The 17949-nt window shown below is 40.1% G+C and overlaps 1 protein-coding gene across 1 annotated transcript in view; it reads right to left on the bottom strand.

Annotated features, from left to right (window-relative positions):
• Positions 1-17949, bottom strand: part of LOC124158853 (5-hydroxytryptamine receptor-like) — a 700732-nt gene that overhangs the window by 433499 nt on the left and 249284 nt on the right. The window contains exon 3 of the mRNA XM_046534230.1: positions 14490-14706. The gene's annotated coding sequence lies outside the window, so the exon portion shown is untranslated. The remainder of the gene's footprint in view (positions 1-14489; positions 14707-17949) is intronic.

Below are 17949 nucleotides of genomic sequence, written 5' to 3'. Positions count from 1 at the left end.
CTCATTTTTATTATTAGCACAATCCTTCCCTCCCACTAAATGATAATGATTGCATAGTCTTTGTTAAGTGCCTCGGAACTTTTTTTTGAAAGAATTGTATCCTGCTGCCATCGTTCGTTATCATTCAAAATATATTTTTAAATACTTTATATAATTGAAATAATAATTCTTAGGAACTCATGAATAGCCCTAGGACATTGATTCCATGGTTTTATCATTATTTTCATTTGTCTGTATTACCATCATCCTGAGCCAAGCAAGGTGTATCAAATTTGCGGCTCAATTGGGTAAAATGTGAGCAAAGACCATTCAAAACTACACTTCCATCGTTGTAGGAAAATGTAAAACACATATCAAATGTGGTCCAAAATTGAGAACTATAAGAGGTGATTGTGGAGAAGGAGAGTAATTCCATGTTTTTTTACGAATAGGAGTGAAGATGCGTGGTGGGTCTATGTAATTCCAAGGATTAATGTTTTCATCCCTGTATCTAGATAACGAGAAATGAACATGACAAACAGCCATACATTTAAGTCGTTTCCAACCATATTTTATCGGAAACCGTCATTTATTGTTCCCACCGGCGAGGTTTGAACCCGGAACCAAAGGGTGGGAAGTCGGCCCCTCGGTATCTGTCGGTAAAAAAGCTGTTTTAGTTTGAGAATTTGAGAGGAAAATTACGAAAAAAAAATGTAAACTATAAGTATTACTGTTTTCATTTAAACCATGATCAAAACCGCACTTTTATCTTATGATAACATTATATATAAGTGTGCATGTAGGTAAATACATATTGAAATTTATTTATTCTGTAAAAAAACTGTTTGAGAGGAAAAATTCAAAAAATAAGACAAAACGTAAACTCTAAGTAATTCAGTTTTCATTTAAACCATGTTCAAAACCGCACTATTCCTTTATGATAACATCGTCCATGAGTGGGCAGGTAGGTAAATATTTATTGAGATTTATTATTTATATACTAAAACTGTTTAAGACGAAAAATTCGAAAAATAAATAAATAAACAATAGGTATTTCTGTTTTAATTTGAAAAACAAATATCAAAACTTCGCCATTCCTTTACGATAGAGTTGTATATCAGTGACCAGGTAGGTTAATACAGGCTGAAATTAATAAATCATACAGAAGAAAAACTGTTTGAGACGAATAATTCGAAATATAAAATAAAAGTATTAAATTCTGTTTACATTTAAACCATTTCCAAAACCGCACCATTCTTTTATAATACACCTGTGTGTCAGTTCGCAGGTAGGTAAACAGGTAGGGCGAGCCCTTGTCGAGGGAGGGGAAGTGATGGGGTGAGGGTGGAGAAAGGGGGTGAGTGGGAGGGGGTTGGGAATAAGAGAGGCCTAAAGTTTTATTCCCTCACCCGTTCGTTCGTTGGGATGGATCAAGCTGCCCTTCGCCTTCCTTCACTTCCCATGTTCCCGAAAAACTTAGCTCCATTGTAGTTTCCGAAGGAGGATTGGAAATCACTTTTGTGAGTTTGGAAGAAGGGCGAAGATTGGAGTTAACTTGGGTCCCTGCAAAGCTGCCAAGACGAAAAAAGGCGTTGGAGGAGATGCCGGGGAGCAGGAGCAAGTCATAGGGTACCGTAAGCCACGGGACTTTTTCCCCTGTTCAACGTGACGCAAGTTATGTCAATGGTATTCTTTGCTAGGGCAAATGCTCTCTTGCAAGTATATGGATCGCTCATCTGATCATGAGTTATTTGATATGGTTTTGAAGCTTAGCTTAGTTTATAAATTGACTCAGTATTTTACATTATTAACGGTAAAATATAAATTTATCCGTGCGCATCTTTGAATGCTCAATCGAGACATCTTAAATTGTTATAATGACTAGCGGAAATGAAAATAAATATTATTTTATGCTTCTAAGTAATGAGTAATGGTAACTATTTATGGTTAAATAACTTTTACGTAAAAAACATATATATTAAAAATAGAAGAATGTGGTTAACCAGCGAATGCTGGGAGGTCATGTGTAAAATCAAGTACCATCTTCTTAATTTTCGCTTTCACTCAGTATATGAAGTAGTTTTACATAGTTAAAATGATTATTCGGGGGATTCCGCGATATGATGGTGAAATATTTCCTAAAAGGTAATTTCTTTCAATTTCCCGCCATTTGCGTACCCGGATTTACACACAGGTGTTGATATCCTCAAAATGAGAGTTGGTCGACGGACTTCACTTTTTGCTCTACCCTGAACGTGTGACATTCTCAAGATATAGGCTCAGTTCAGGGTGAGTATTCCCCTCATCTTTATACCATGTATTTTTTTTAAGAATCAGCAACCAGGTCATCTGAAGCAATTTTTTCCTCCTAGAGAAAATATGGTTAGTGTAACCACCCGAAACACTCCTGATTATTTGATTCCTCCTCTACAAAGGGCTACTACTTCCCAAAATTCTTTCTGTGTTACTGGGGTCAAGTGATCGAATAGTATTCCACTTGAAATTTGAAAAATCCTGTTCAGTATTTGCTTTTAATAAAAGATATTTTTGTATCGGATCAACTATTATGAGTCTTAATTTAATAAGTATACAAAACCTCACTGATGGTTTGTTGTTATTCTTCATAGTAACTTAACTGCTTTTAGAATCAATGTGTCATCGAGCTCAAATACATATGTATTTTATTTTATGATCTCAGTGGACGAAGATGTCCAAGGACAATTAATTTAGATTCTACTAGTAGGCCACCTGGTATTGCTCGGGGAAGTACCCAGAGAACTGGGAAACTTGGAAATTGGAATTCATGGGCACATGGAAGGATTTTTAGGCAAGCTGAATAGCAAACAATAGAAAAAACGATTTATGTATAAGGCGCTCGACGTCAGCTAATGCCCCGCTCCTCAGCATTGATCATTATGTATGTAGACCAAAAACGTCATGTGAACTCATACCCCAGCAAAAAGGTTTGCACCGACACGATTAGTCCCAGTGTAGTATTATTTGAGTTATGATTTCCCTTTGATCAAGTGAAGAGGTGTGCTTACCCGGTAGAATGGCCAACCACAGAAGCTCTATGACGTGTCGTAACAAATGGTAATGAGAAAACTACGCAAAGAACGCGTTGAACGCAACCGAAAGTAGCACTATAAAGTTTGGAAGCATGATGCATCTAGGTACTAACTTAGGTCTTAATCCTTGCAGCCGTATGGAAATGCATAGCGGACAAACAAACAGCCATCCTCTTTTACATACAATCATCATCATTAGTCAACAAGCCTAAGATGGTTTGACGCAGCTCTCCATTCCGCTCTCCTATCCGATAGCCTTTTCATAGCGACGTATTTCTTTTCTTTTACATCCTTTATAACCTGTCCTATGTAACTCTTTCGTGGCCGTCCCTTGCCCTTCTCCCCTTCCACCTTTCCTTCTACGATTTTTATCATCAAGCCATCATGCCTCATAATGTGGCCAATTAAGTTGTCCCGTCTCCTCGTTAACGTTTTTAGAAGGCGTCTCTTTTCTCCCACTCTTCTAAGCACATCCTCGTTACTTTTACCGTCCATCCATTTTTATCTTCATTCTTCATATCATTCTTCGGTAGCACCACATTTCAAATGTTTCCACTCTTGACTCTTTCATATATATAGATTCTAATTTCTGTACTATTCACCTATCCTAAACCAACCTTTTTTGAATTGCATCACTGACTGAGTGAGTGAATACATCAAGCGATATTCCATTATATTCTCTTCCTTCCCGAACAGCACTCATAACTCTTCCTGCCACTCCTTAAACTCAATCCGCGAGGGCTCTATCCGACCACCCACAAGCACGCGCCGAGGAAGAGAAATTCAACGGTCATTAAATTCGCATTTGTATTCGGACAGCTGTTCTGTCATCGCCCGGACGACACACGCCTCCTCACCCAGCTGGAGTGCAGAGGTGGAATGGGGGGGTAGGTTGGTGAGAGAGGTAGGGGTGGGTATTGATCCCCCCCTGGCGCTCTTTGAGCCCTCGAGTCGAGAGAAAACGTGCCGAATGTCAAGAATGCGTGCACTTCGCTCGTAAAGCACGCGGAATAAAACCACGTTCATCTACACCTGCATGCGTTCCCCCCGCAAGCCACATAAATTGGCGTGTGGAAGGGGAATGTCACGACACCAGCCGTTTGCAAAAATGAAAATAAGATGTACCTTGGAAATTTTTAACTACTCTGTCCGCTCTGGGGTGACGGGCTAGCCTAGGCGAAAAGCGCGAATGGTCCTAGCGAGGCCCAAGGGCCTGTACCTCTCCAATGTATTTGTGCCGACCGTCCCATGTATCCGAGAATCTTGTGAGCGAGTTTTCCCTAAATTCAAGATATTTTATTGCGGGTTACATACCTCAAGAAGATTTTTAGTAATATTTGCGTGTTGAAAGACTTACCTTTTAAGGTAAAGAGTACAGTTGTGATTATGCATTAGAAAAATCGTAAAAATTTAACATCTAATTGTAAATTTAACTCTTTTGCTTAAGTTATTAGAAATTCACACAAAATGTTTCGCATCACTTTTTAAGAGAGAATTTTCCTTATAGGGCCCCTTCACCGCGTCGCGATGCGTCGTCCTTGTGAAAATACTTCGCCACTATGGCTTACTTAGAATTCTATTAAGTCCTAAATTGTTCCGGGGAAAACTTATTACAATGAATATCGGCTAGGGAACATATTTTTCTTACTGCATCGTTTTTGTAGAACAAAGAATTATAGTGAGACTTTAATGTGATATTCCCTGTCTTTCTAAAAGATATCTGTTCTTAATAGCTCAAATAACACGTAGTCTTCGAGCCGCTCTCAGCAGAATTTTTTTTAAAAGTTGAGAAACACCCTCTGTTCTCCCGTTGCATTTCATGATTAATCGCGCGGTATTAATTTTCTTTCAAGTTTGTCAAGTTCTCGGATTAAATCTTTCTGCTATGGATTCCATGCGCTCACTGCGTACTCAAGCTGTGGATTGATAGGTACGAAGTACGTTCCTCGTTGTAGGTTTGAATGTAATTCCCATTTTTTGGTCTTCGTGAAACGACTTTAATGTCATTCACAAAATATGCATGAGGATATAATATATACTCTCCCCACCCTGTACCCTATTGGAGATTTCTCCCCATCACATATCCTTCCTTCCCACCGCTTCCCTGCAATCAAAATAGCCCAGAATATTGAATTCCCTAGGATAACAGGATGGCGTGTTGGGTAGTGTGTTGGATTCCCTCACTTTGTGCTCGGGTTCAATTTTTGGTGGTGGATGAGTAGATCCGTAAGTGACCGTCCGATCCCTACTTGACTTCTTTGTTCAAAGGACCTTATATAGGTACAGCATTCTGATACGCTGTTTGGAGGAGGCGACGGATAGCTTTGGACATTTGCGCCGTTGTGTCGGTTAGAAGAGGGACTTGGCGTTTGCATTAGTTTGCTCTTTAAGAAAAACGAATAGAGGACCACGATTTAACGTCCTTTCCGACGGACTGATTATTGTAATTGACGTGACCGCTTCATAGCTATGAGAAGGGATCAGGCAGTCTCTGAAAAATCTCCACCTCCGCCAGGATTGGAACCCGCAGAGTGGAAAGACAGTATTTTAGCCACCGCACCAACCCGATCCCCTACAGTGTTGCGTCTGTCTGATAGGACGTAAAGCCATGGCCCCCATGTCGTCTTTCGCTGAGAGTACGTTGACGCCGGGTTATCCTCTACCCTACCGACATTATGACTCACAAGGATTAAGCTGTCTAAATTTCTCCTAGAGGCTTTCGCAGCACACTCTTGCAGTTCTCTCCATGGTTTCCAGTGTGCTGCGCCAAGTTGTTTTCAAGATGACGTGTCGTGGTCTATGCTGGCCACATCTTCAGATCAGGTCTGAGTGCCAACATAAGGAAATAGCTCTCTATATAAACCATCTACCTGCCTACCAGTGGCGCTACCAATCAGTGTCGAGAGCTCCGATTTTGGTGTGCTTTTGCGTATGAGTCTCTTTCCGAGCGGTAATTTATCTATGCTCATTATGTAAACTGAAATCGACTATTTCAATGGAGATTATGGGCTTAGCCACCATAAGGATGGTATATACATATAAAGAGGGTCATTTCCATCTGTCGGCACTCAGACCTGATCTGAAGATGTGGTCACCATAGGCCACGAAATGTCATCTTGAAAACAACTTGACGCAGCTAACCCAGAAACGATGTAAGGAACTGCTATTAACCTTTCGTTTGCCTTCTTTGAAAACAAATGAAACCAATAGCGCGATTGAATCGGCATAAAGGTGCACAGCGAATATTTGGAGCGAACATTTTTCACTCGGCCACGTGCGGTAAACATATATGAGATACGCTGGCTGCTGGTGGGCAATAAATTTAGCAATAGAAAATCGTAGAGAGCGTTGTTTGTGGCATTGATGGATCATATGGTTGTCTGCCAATTAATCACGTTACGTTGGATTCGCTATTCCTTATCGCTGGCCAGCACTGCACCGCTCCTTCCAGACCCAGCCCACTCGCTGGCGGCGAATGATAAATAAGCCAGATCAATGAAATCTTCGCTCCATTTCTCATCTCGGAAGGTAAGTGGGCAGTAAAAAGCTCGATATGTTAGCTAAGTTGATGGTTTCTTACCGTGAAGATTTTGTGGTGGCAAAGGTGATGGGAGCGTGGTTGAAATAAATAGATGCTAAAATATTAATTTGGGGATTTATTCACAACAATCTTGACAGACAAATTGACTTAAATTGGCGTAGCTATGGAGTGCAAACCTTTTGAAGAGTGTTTACTGGTCAGATCAATTGTTGACGAGTTTAAATTGTGAAAAGTTATCGTACGATAGTTGCTCTGTAATTAATGCTCCCAAATTTCTTGATACCACAGCCTTTATTATCGGAACTTCCAATTTTTACAGTGTATTAACACATCCTTATGGAACACCACGTCACTTATCAAGACAGTGCCCGTCCTTATCAATAGTCTTATGCCACTTTGGAAATACGGCGTGTATTCCTTTATTCCTTCCATTCCGAGGATTTAATTTGGGGATGTCCAAAGGCTTCATCCGGAACCCTTCGATAAGTGACCCAGCGCTCTATCCACTAGGCTACCGCACTACCCACCGCTATTATTACGAGTTTAGTTCAATAAGTAATGCAAAACATTTTTTTTCACGGCAAATTTTGGTTAAAAAAACTTGGCATTTCTTGTGGAACATTGCCAAGCATTCTCGCTTCGTCTCGTCTCACATTGACTTCTTATATGCAGCCGCGCTGTATGGAGCTGTTAAAAAGCGTCTGTAACGGAGTTGCGTTCCAAACAACGGACAGTGATGGAGTTTCTTTTGGCGAAAAACCATGGTATCTCAGATATTCATAGGCGCTTGCAGTTTGTATGTAGTGATCTGGTAGTGGACAATAGCAAGGTATGTCGCAGGGCGTTTTTCATCATCGCGTTTGATGCTGCACGACGTTGGTTCCGAAGGTTGACCAGTAGAATGGTACCTCTTCTTTTTTAGGAGAAATAAAACTTTTGCTCACCATTGATCCCACATCATCTAAGAAATATGGTGGGTGAAGAGAGGGTAATTGGAGTAGGTTGTGGGTTTTATAAACTCGGGGACATTGGAGAGAATAAGTAAAGTTGAATACAGATATCGCGGACAGTATTTTATGCTACAAAATCAAGGATCTTATTCTCCCAATCAAGGGGGTTGCATACAACAGGCCCCACTATACTCATTTGCATTCGCGGTGAGTGATAGTTAGGGGCACCAAATCTTCGCTAATGGCGATAATGAATTCAGTTCACTTCAATAATTTTCATAACCATTGCGGAAGTATAGCCCAGAAACAATCTTCTTAGTTAGTTAGGCCATCTCAGTTCAACATTGCTCCCCACATTCTATGTTACCTTTACGTTAAACAGAATCGTTTTAAGGACCCGTGCATTATCGCTATCCATGAAAGTTCGGAGCCTCTGGTATTAACACATCTCGAGGTTGAGTAGGGAATGCTCTATTGTAATACACGTGGATATAGATATAAAGTGGAGGATATTCACTCCAAATGCCGTTAAATTCACTCGAGAATGCCGACTCAAGAACCCTTCCACCCCCTCTCCTGTAACTCCGTCCCTCGCGTAATCTGAGATGGATATCAGGCAACCTTAGCTACATTTCCTCCGCAACTTCTCCCGTCCCGAGATGGAAACCGATTATTAAACTTCGAGCTAAGTAATTTACTCGCAGAGATCCTCGATTACCACTTGATATGCCTAAGCAATTACATGCTGTCAGCGGCGCCTGGTTATAACCATTGGAGAAGGTCTCCTTGCACATTTCGCTGCGATGATCTCGCAACCCCATCTCTCAAATGTGGGAAGGAAGTTCGCAATCCACAGAAAATGTGACTACTGAGTGACTACGAAAAGTAAATGTGGCTACTGGTGATATTGTCCATGCTTATTGTATTTAATCATAATATTTAAAGTACCTGCATTGCTTAAATTCTACAGTGTACGACAGTATCAATCGACTTTCAATTGGGTAATAGGAAAGCAAAGAATACAAGGCATATGTATGGTTATATTGGCGAGTAATTTTATTTTGTTAATAAATTAATAATAAAATAAAAAGTTAATTTTCATCTTTGCCAAGAGTCATCGCTCCTAAGATTGGTGTGACGTACTTGGTTCTCCTCAAAACTTTTCATTATTTTCCATTTTTTTCGTGCAATTTTAATTTTAATTAGTGAATCCGTGGATGTTCCATGAAGACCTCGAAAATTACTATGGTGAATTACAAAAATGGACGTATGCGTGAGTACCAGGCTGTAGCTAGGAAGGTAAATTTTTTAAACATCCATCAAATTGTTGTTTATAGGAAGCATTTCAGGTGTTTTAATATAGTTTTAATTCTAAGTCGTGGGCATCCTGGGGATCAAAGAAAACTATTTCTCAGAGTATTATAATGTTTTTGCTACAGGGTACTCGGATATTCACACATGGACTAATGATTTCATTTCTGTCGGCTTAAAACGCGCTCAGATAAGGATCCTCGCTCCTCAATATATCGGTCTTGAATACTTAAATACATCCATCCAGCACAGTAAATGCGCCCTAAATGAAAAATAGAGTCTCGGGAAAGAAACGGCATCAGTCTATTCCGTCCGTCTAGTTACTGTTCCGATTGAAGCGAATTGAAGGAACCTGATAAATGCACAACCGAGAGGCACTGCATAGAAGAGCCGCAGTCCGTCCGTTGGATGCTCGATCTATGTTTCCACTCAGAGCACATTGCAATCGGTTTGTAAATACGTCTGCATTTCGGTGATAAGTGCAGAGCAATCCATTTATTTTTAATAGTTCATTGTGTATTTGCACTAATAACATCATAATGCAAAGTATGTACTCCATATATCACGTCATTACGAGTATAATTTTTGGTTTAAAGTCCTTATTAAATCATTTTTAAATGTTGAACTCGGATTTTCCCTGCCGTCAGCGACGCGTTTTGTGACTGACGTAAACCAATTGAAATGCGCGGAAGGTGGCAACACATACAGTGGAAATCCTATATTGCGATATTCGTGGCGCGAGCTCTCGGGAACTTCGTACAAAGGGACTACATAGAGGAGACCCCTGCGCGTCACGTAGAAGCGTGATTCGTATTTCCGATTTGTTAGCATTTTAATGGATTCTGGAAAATGTTCCAAATGAAAGTGCGGTAAAAAAGTTAAAAAAAAACGGTCAAGAAAAGTGCGGTCCATGATTATTGATTGGACGTTGATTTACTGATTATCAGTAAAGGCCGGTAAAATTGGATGGATGCGCCTGACGAACCTCAAGAAAACATCTGAATAAGTTGATCTTTCTTAAAAAAAATTACTTTAGCCGTATGGTTCCAAGCGGTGATCCCAAATCTTTTATGTGCGAGTATTTCTAAATTTTTACTACTAGTAATCTATGCAGGTATACTGAGTTGATTTTTTCTACCACTCAAATGAGTATCTTCAGTGTTTTTCGAATAATAATGAACATTTTTTTGTACTGACTGATTTTTTTTTAACAAAAAAGAACCGTTGATTTTTTTCGGCTTGTCAATATTTTGTTTAATTTTCAATTGCTGTTGAAAATTTGACCTTTTCATATCGACGAAAAATCGAACACTCGAAAATCGATTTTACCGACGTTTTTCCATCACTATTAATGACCGAGCCCATTATAAAGAGAGTAATTGTGGGGCCATAGCTATGTCTTTAGGTGGGTACAAAGCCCGGAGGTATGTGGCGCCCAACGTTTTGGTGTCCAGTGGCGAAGTCTTCCAATTAAGAAGGTCACCTATAGTGGAATGGGGTAGAAAGCGGGTAAAAACCAAATTTACTGATTGTAGCCCTTTTCTCATTGATGTTCAGATAACGCTGCTGTCAGCGGCGCGAGTGGTGACTTTTGTAAATTCAGATAAATGCGTGGTGGGTTGCACCGCACCATTGTTGACAACTGGGGGACACTCCATGGTAATATTCGTGGTTCAAACGGAGGGGAATTCTTCATTCAAACACTCGATCGCTTCATGAATCGTACGCCACCGAATAAATGCCCGATTATCATTTGTTTCTTCTGTTCCACTTTCCATGCAGGGCGTATCCTTTCTTCGCCGCCACTCGACCGATTAGAGGGTTAAATGCCAGCGACCAAACCACCCCTCCCAATCACCTTCCTCCTCCACGTATTTCCACACAATTAAAACTTACCGATGATATTATAGGTTTTACGCGAGTAATCCATCAACAAAAAAAGACTGATCGAGTTGGAGGCATGGGTCGTTTTAAGGAAGGCCAAAAATTGCGCATCAGGCAATGTTGATGAGCACCTCGAGAATCAAAAATTAATTTATGAAGATTAAAAACTCAAGGACAGCTCACTTGATTTTGATTTGATGCACGTCAAATTAAAAATCGTTCATTGCAGCGTTTAATGACATGAATATTTTTCCATGTCAATAATAATTTAATTAGGCGTTAAATAAGACTACGTAGAATTATTCTAATTACAATTCAGATGAGAAGCTTATAAGCGAAAAGAATAGCACGTGGATGAGGTGGTTCGTTTGCGCTCTGTTTAATTACATGGTAAATCGCGTGACTTCGAATTTTTTTCCCTGCAGATATAACTCGGGTGATACTGCAACTTAGAAGAGTAATTACTTGGATCACTTACGACAGTTTTTGCGTCTCAAAATGGACTATCCAAAAATTCGATTTTTGTGGATTATCCCATTTATAATGCATTAGAGTAAGCCATTTTTTTAAAGCCCGGACTAGCTTCATCCCTGCTTTAGTTGCTCGCGTACGCGGTGCATAGCGTCCAGAATTCAAATGCTTTCACTTCAATAGCCCATCGATGCCATGTGTACGGCTATTTATTACAATTGCTAGTACAAAACGGCATAGGTACGAGCTACTGTTCGTTGCAAAATATTACGGCCCAAATTGAAAGAAAATGCAATCTTCAACGATGATAATCTCCCGACCTTGGTTTCGATATTACTACATCATCTTCAAGGTACAAAATAGTTCAAAATGGTATGTTGTACATTCAATTTATACATTTTTGTTATGTAGTGGGGAATACAAGGGACGAAGGAGGGAGGGTAGATTGAACGATCTGAAGAAGAAATCGAACGGAATGGATAGGAGGGTAAGTGAGAGGAAGACGATAGCTGGAAACCGGAGAAAGGGGTGGTGAGGGTCAGTAAGGGGGGAGGCACGGGAAATGCAGTTTTTTTGGGTAAACAAAATTTTTCACAGAAAAATTCAAAGATCCACGTGGCAGTCTTCCTTTCTGGAGTAATATAATAATTGTACTTGAAGACGATGTGGTAACATGGAATCCTACGCCGGGAGTAAAGTTTATATGCGTGGAAAGTTGAATGGAATGTGTTTTCATTCAATTTGGAAAAATTCCGCTGCATCACGATTACTTCTTTTGATTTTTTTTACCGCCCAAGTTTGAAGAGTAATATCTCAAAGACAGCCCTTTTGATTCTAATGTAATGCACATCAAATTAAAGATGACTTATATCTGCGTTTTAAAGGCGTAGTTACATTTTCATATCAATAATTATTTGATTAGGTCTTTAAAAAATTTGCAGCGAGTTTTTCTGGTTGTAAGTCGGTTAAGAAGTTCATTACTAAAACGAAGGGCACATTGCTGAGTTGGTTCGTTCACGCCCTGCTAAATTACATGGTAAATCGCGTGACTTCGAAATTGTTCTCAGCGCATGTAATTCGGTCGGGATGAGGACTTGGATGACAAATTATTTGGATCCCTTACGACGGTTTTTGTATGCCAATGAACTATCCAAACTATCAAGTTTTTTGAATTATCCCATTGAAAATTAATTAGAGTTGGCCTTTTTTTTAATTCCAGGCCTGCTTTATCCTGGCTTGATGTGCTCCCGTGCAGGGTGCATAGCGACCAGGATTCGAAGTCTTTCATTTCAATGATTAAGTGATGCCATATAAACTGTTTTTTTTAGTATACTTACTAAACTAGCCCAATGATGGTGAGCTACTGTCCGTTGCAAAACTCTACCGTCCATGTTTAAAGATATCTCAAAGACATCATTATCGCTCATTTGATTATAATGCAATGCACATTAAATTATAGATCATTTATTTCTGCATTTAATGGCATGAATACATTTTCATATCAATAATAATTGAGTAGCGTTAAATTGGATTAGGCATAATAAAACTGCGACGAATGTTTCTGGTTACGAGACGGATAGAAATCTCAGTACCAAAAAGAATAGCACGTTGATGAGCTGGTTCGCTCACAAAATTCATTATGAATGGGAGTACTTCTTCGCATTCCTCATTTGTGAACCCCGAGGCAGGCACCGCGCGATGAACATTTTTATTTTATTTTCCACCCGCACATAAAGAGGTTTCTCATTTCATTACAACTACACATGATGAGAATTTCTAGGGCGAGATTTTATGTCCAAAGTGCATGCAGATTTGTAATCAGACGTAAACACCCAACGCTCACGTAAGTAAATAATGTTGCCGCTGTATTTTCAAGGCCTGGTAATGAAACGGCTCGCGTTTTATAATTTTTTCCGACATCATAAATTTTCTCATTTCCGCATGATCCACCGAAAAAGAGGAAAATAAAACCATCGAAACATGAGCAATGAGAGCGTGTGGAGGAGGAACATCCTTCCAAGGGTGCGAACGGTGTGTGTGAAATGAGATGAAGAAGGCGAACATCGTTCGAGAGGGTGTTCTGAGGATTCGAGATGACTTGTTAGCGGCTCAACTACGCCAGACACTTGGAATGGAAGGGTAGCGCGTAAAAGACGAATGAATAATCATCATCCGTTCCCTCAGGCGTAGGCGGTCGGGGGTATGGGGTCGACGTATAAGGCTCCTTCATAATGGCTAAAAAGCACCGCCTCAGATGAACACGGTGATAACCCGATTACCACCTTATTACCCACTAATACAGCCGATATCTTGGAAAACACATTTCAATTATTTTTAAGGCATGAATATTCATATACTGAGTTTCTACGTAAGAAATCGCCTAGGTTCATGTAAGTATTGTTTTCGCTTTTTCAATTCATTTTATGGTCGCAATTGAAATAATTTCATATAATTTTAGGTGAAAAGTGAGGAGTAAAAGCAGCTGTATATGCGACAATTATTTTTTTAAGGGAGTAGGGGATGAGATAAGCAGCATTTTATTGGTAATCAAACACAGAAAAAATCGCTTCTACCACCAACGTAGATACTGACGTCGTACTGCATATATTCATGCTAAGGAATAGCAGCTAATGAAACGAGTTTTTAGCTAGTTGTCGAGAGTGTTGCATGAGCCTTGCGTCTTCAACTATACAGAGATATATCTTAACGTCTATCAGACGTGTGATGTGTTACCCTACTGGTTCAGTTCAAGCCACTTATGTTTCTCGAGATAAAGTTTTGATTACGTTTGGGCAGCGGCGTAATGCGACGGCGAAAAGGTATTTTATATATGCACAACCTGGAGCCGCAATCAAAATGTAGCACGTCAGAGTGAGTACAGTTGACAAGGATCTTTAAATTGTGTCAGTTTTATAGCTTAGACAAAACTGAAGAACAGAAAAACGTGTCGTGAGTAGTTTAATACGCTAAATTTTTACTAGGCGCAGGAAATCGATTTTTTTTTATTATTTACCCCACTAAGTCTTGTATTTGACAAATAAGTGCTCTAACAATATTTTTCGTGCACAATGCGCATTAGTTCAAAGCTACCCAGATTCGCCTCATCAATTAGGGAGGGCTTTGTTCAGGAAACGCGGCAATAAAGGTTTTCACCTTGATAATGTAGGGGTAGGTCAGTTTAATTGAGCTGATGACTATTCAAGTGTCCGATGGCCCTTCACGGTCGAATTAGAATCCAAATACTAGTATTGCTAGAGTGAGTTCAGTGAATATGGAGCCACTCACCGTGAGTGAAGCGAGTGCGGCTTGGCCGCGTCACCAGGGGTGGTGTGGCCGGGGCGCGGGTGTTGGTGCGGGCGGTCGGCCGTGGTGCAGCAGCGCAGAAGAGGGTGCGGCGGTGGCAGGTGGCGGCGGTTGCGCCGGCGGAAGGCGCAGCTCCCTGGAGACGAGGCCCGGCCGCGGCGGGTGGCGCCGGGACAATCCCATGCCACGGCGCCGGCGCCTGTAACCAAGGATATGCTCAACACTATGCAATATCACGGTCACTCTGCACTTTGAAAAAGTTTTGGGAAAAGACAATAAGGATCATTGGCTTTGTAATTGCGACTGTTTGCATTGATCCAATAATAATCTATATACGATGCTCGTTTTTGATAATGCTAATGGTACATTAAGAAAATATATCGGCAATTACAGTGCCATAAATTCTTATCGTTTTTCTTATAACTTTTTTTGCAGTATTCAGGGCGGTTACTTTTCATGGGGGCTTCGCTCTTGCCTCAATATCGCATCTCGGAAACAATATGCCCGAAGACAGGAAATTCAAATATATATTTTAATTAAAGGAAAATATCTCTTTAAAAAATCTAGTAAGGGTCATTTCCATCTTTGTATGTTGCTATTTTTAGGTTAAAGTTTATGTTGTAATTCTTGTTAATGTTTTTCTTCGTGTATGTGTTTTTTTTATTGTAACGTCATGTATCAACTTGGGTAAAACTAATCTATGTTTCCACTCGACCGAATGGCCAACTTGTAACTTCATTTTCAATAATAATAATAATCTCGGAAATCAGTAATTCAACTGCCTTTGGCAATCATCGACGGAGAGAACTTATGTTAGATCTTCATTGGCTTAGGCTAGAGTCATTATTTCTAGCATGTCATAATATGAAATAGTTTGCTCCTACATTTAATATAGGAAGCGATTGATATTAGTCACTTGAATAATTGCATGAATACTCTCTCGAGTGTCTTTGACGTTAGCCACCGTTCTCTGAAGCGAAGGAGACAACGTCAGGGATAAGGAAACACGTAGCTGGATCCGAGAAATGAGGTGAGGAGTCCTTTTAAGTTGGTTGAGTGGTTGATGAGGGGAGCAGGTGCTAAATAAGACGATGATGAGTTGGACGGCGATTCGAAATCAGTTTTGGCGAATCGGAAAAGAGCCCAAACAACATTACACTTCGCCGGTGCACCTACCGATCGATGTCTGTTAAAGGGAGAAACTAATCACACGATCGGACGTGAACTCTCCTTCAATTTATCTCTACCTGGAAATCCGAAGAAAGTCTTAAGTGCAGAGATCAGAGTTTTCCGTTCAGTAGCCGGACCGAAAATCTTGATCGAGTTCAGCTCGTCAAGGGGTGTTAATTAATGTATTTATATCAGTTGAAGAGTTTTCTCTTTCAAATAAAAGAAAGTCACGAGTATTAAATGATGAGGATAAAATTGATATACCGAGTGAGTGATTATGAAGTACTATTAGCACACAACAGCAAACGATGTGAGGCCGATGTGCGATACCGAGGAGTAACGGGTAAGCGGTGACCCCCAAGTTAGCAGTCATGGCTGGTGGTCTCGTTCTACGAGTTTAATATAATGAAAGTACTTGTCTTTTTCTACACTTATTTATTGTAAGGTTTCAGCCATTATCAAGGTTAGATCAAGTGTTCAGTCTTCACTAGGTGGGACCACATATCTATACTGCGAAATAACTCACTTTTTTATGTTCCACAAAACTTTATTATGCCGACCTACAAGGTAGTCATAATCAAAGATTATAGGACCAATCAATCAATTATCAAGGAACCATCTTGTAGTTGATACCCAGGGTCTATATTATAAAGATTAGTGGAACTTTACAAAGTGAGATATTCCGCATTATTTTGAGGATTATTAAGGAATTATGTCGGTAACTACATCTTTTATCAATCTACTAGCTTTAAGTTTTTTGATCCTTTTCCTAGCTTCGCAATTTTTGTAAAATTTTGAACATTTTTATGAATCGACGAAGAGGTCACAGATACAGCCTTTTCTTACCATTATTAAGGAATAGTGTTTATAGGACTGTATTTGGACGGATAGGTGCAGTTATTTGTTGAACAGTGAATTAAAAGAATAGGAAAAAAATAAAAATCGTATTTATGTGGGGAAAAATTGCTGTGGGGAAAATAAAGTTGTTTTATCGCACGGCGTCATCAACTTATCTGCAAAAGGGGTAAGGTCGTTGATTTTTCCTCGCAAATATCCCAAAAAGTAGGAAAAAGAGCCAGAAAAGGAAAATTTGGGTGACTCTATTTTTAAAATCTCTACCTGTAGCATTCACCTGATTGCTGTGAACCTCGGTTGACCTTGCTGTGCTATTGTTTGTTACCTTGTTGCTTGCCATGGTCCTATCATGAGAATCATGGTCCAATCGTGAGAATAATTGGGCCAATTGCGAAAAATGGTCAAACAGGGTTTGGGGGACATGGTATCAGGGGTACCGAAAAAATATTGGGGGGCCCAAACCGGGGATCTTGCCCCGGGGAAGTTTATGAGTAGTGAGTTTTTATTTTTTAAGCATTTTAGAAGAGTCATATGATCAACATTAGAACCCTGATAACTCGAATCTCGATATCAGGACACTCCGGGGAAAATCGACAAGCCTGACACATTTTTCCTCACACCCATAACGAATTTTTGAGGGGGCTCGGGCCCCCTCAAACTCCATGGAGTCGGCGCCACTGCATGGTATTAATTGTGGTATTCCAGTGCCTGGCTCTCCTCTGCTAGAGTTTTGCAAGAACTACTGCACATCTACATCTACATCTACAAATTACCCTGCGAGCCACCTCTAGGGTGTTTGGCAGGGGGTGATCAATCACCAGCATGCAGCATGCATTTGGACTCCCACATGCACACCACACCGTCCAAGAAACGTCCCGTATAATAACAAACTATACTACTATATGCTGTTAGAAGTAGAATATAGAATAGAAATTCAGAAACATGCTTTAAGTTTAACATAGGTTAGTAGGCTACACCACAAGTCATGCAATCTATTTACGAGTTCTAATGCTGCCGTTATAATCTCTTATTGATCGTGGAAAAAATGACATTCGGAATCTGTCTGTTCTGCAAACTATCTCTCTTATTTTATTTATATGATCTGATCTTCCGTAGTACGTTGGCGTCCGCAAGATATGGTTAACTTCGTCAGAAAAGACACTGCTCTTGAATTTATCTAAAAGGTTTAGTCTATTTTTCAATCTACGGTCCGACAGAGATTCCCATCCGAGTTTATGTAAGAGGTCAGTTACACTAACAAGACTATCGTAACGACCTTTCACATACCTGGCAGCTCTTCTTTGCACGCGTTCTAACTCTGTTATTAAGCCTTTTTCATGAGGGTCCCAAACACTGGCAGCGTATTCCAAATGTGGTCTAACGAGGGAAAAGTAGCTAATTTCTCTCACTTTGTCGT

The sequence above is a fragment of the Ischnura elegans genome, chromosome 5 (assembly GCF_921293095.1).
Source record: "Ischnura elegans chromosome 5, ioIscEleg1.1, whole genome shotgun sequence".
Classification (NCBI taxonomy): Eukaryota; Metazoa; Arthropoda; class Insecta; order Odonata; family Coenagrionidae; genus Ischnura; species Ischnura elegans.
The sequence above is the reverse complement of the archived record's forward strand: the minus strand, read 5'-3'. Positions and strand labels throughout refer to the sequence as shown.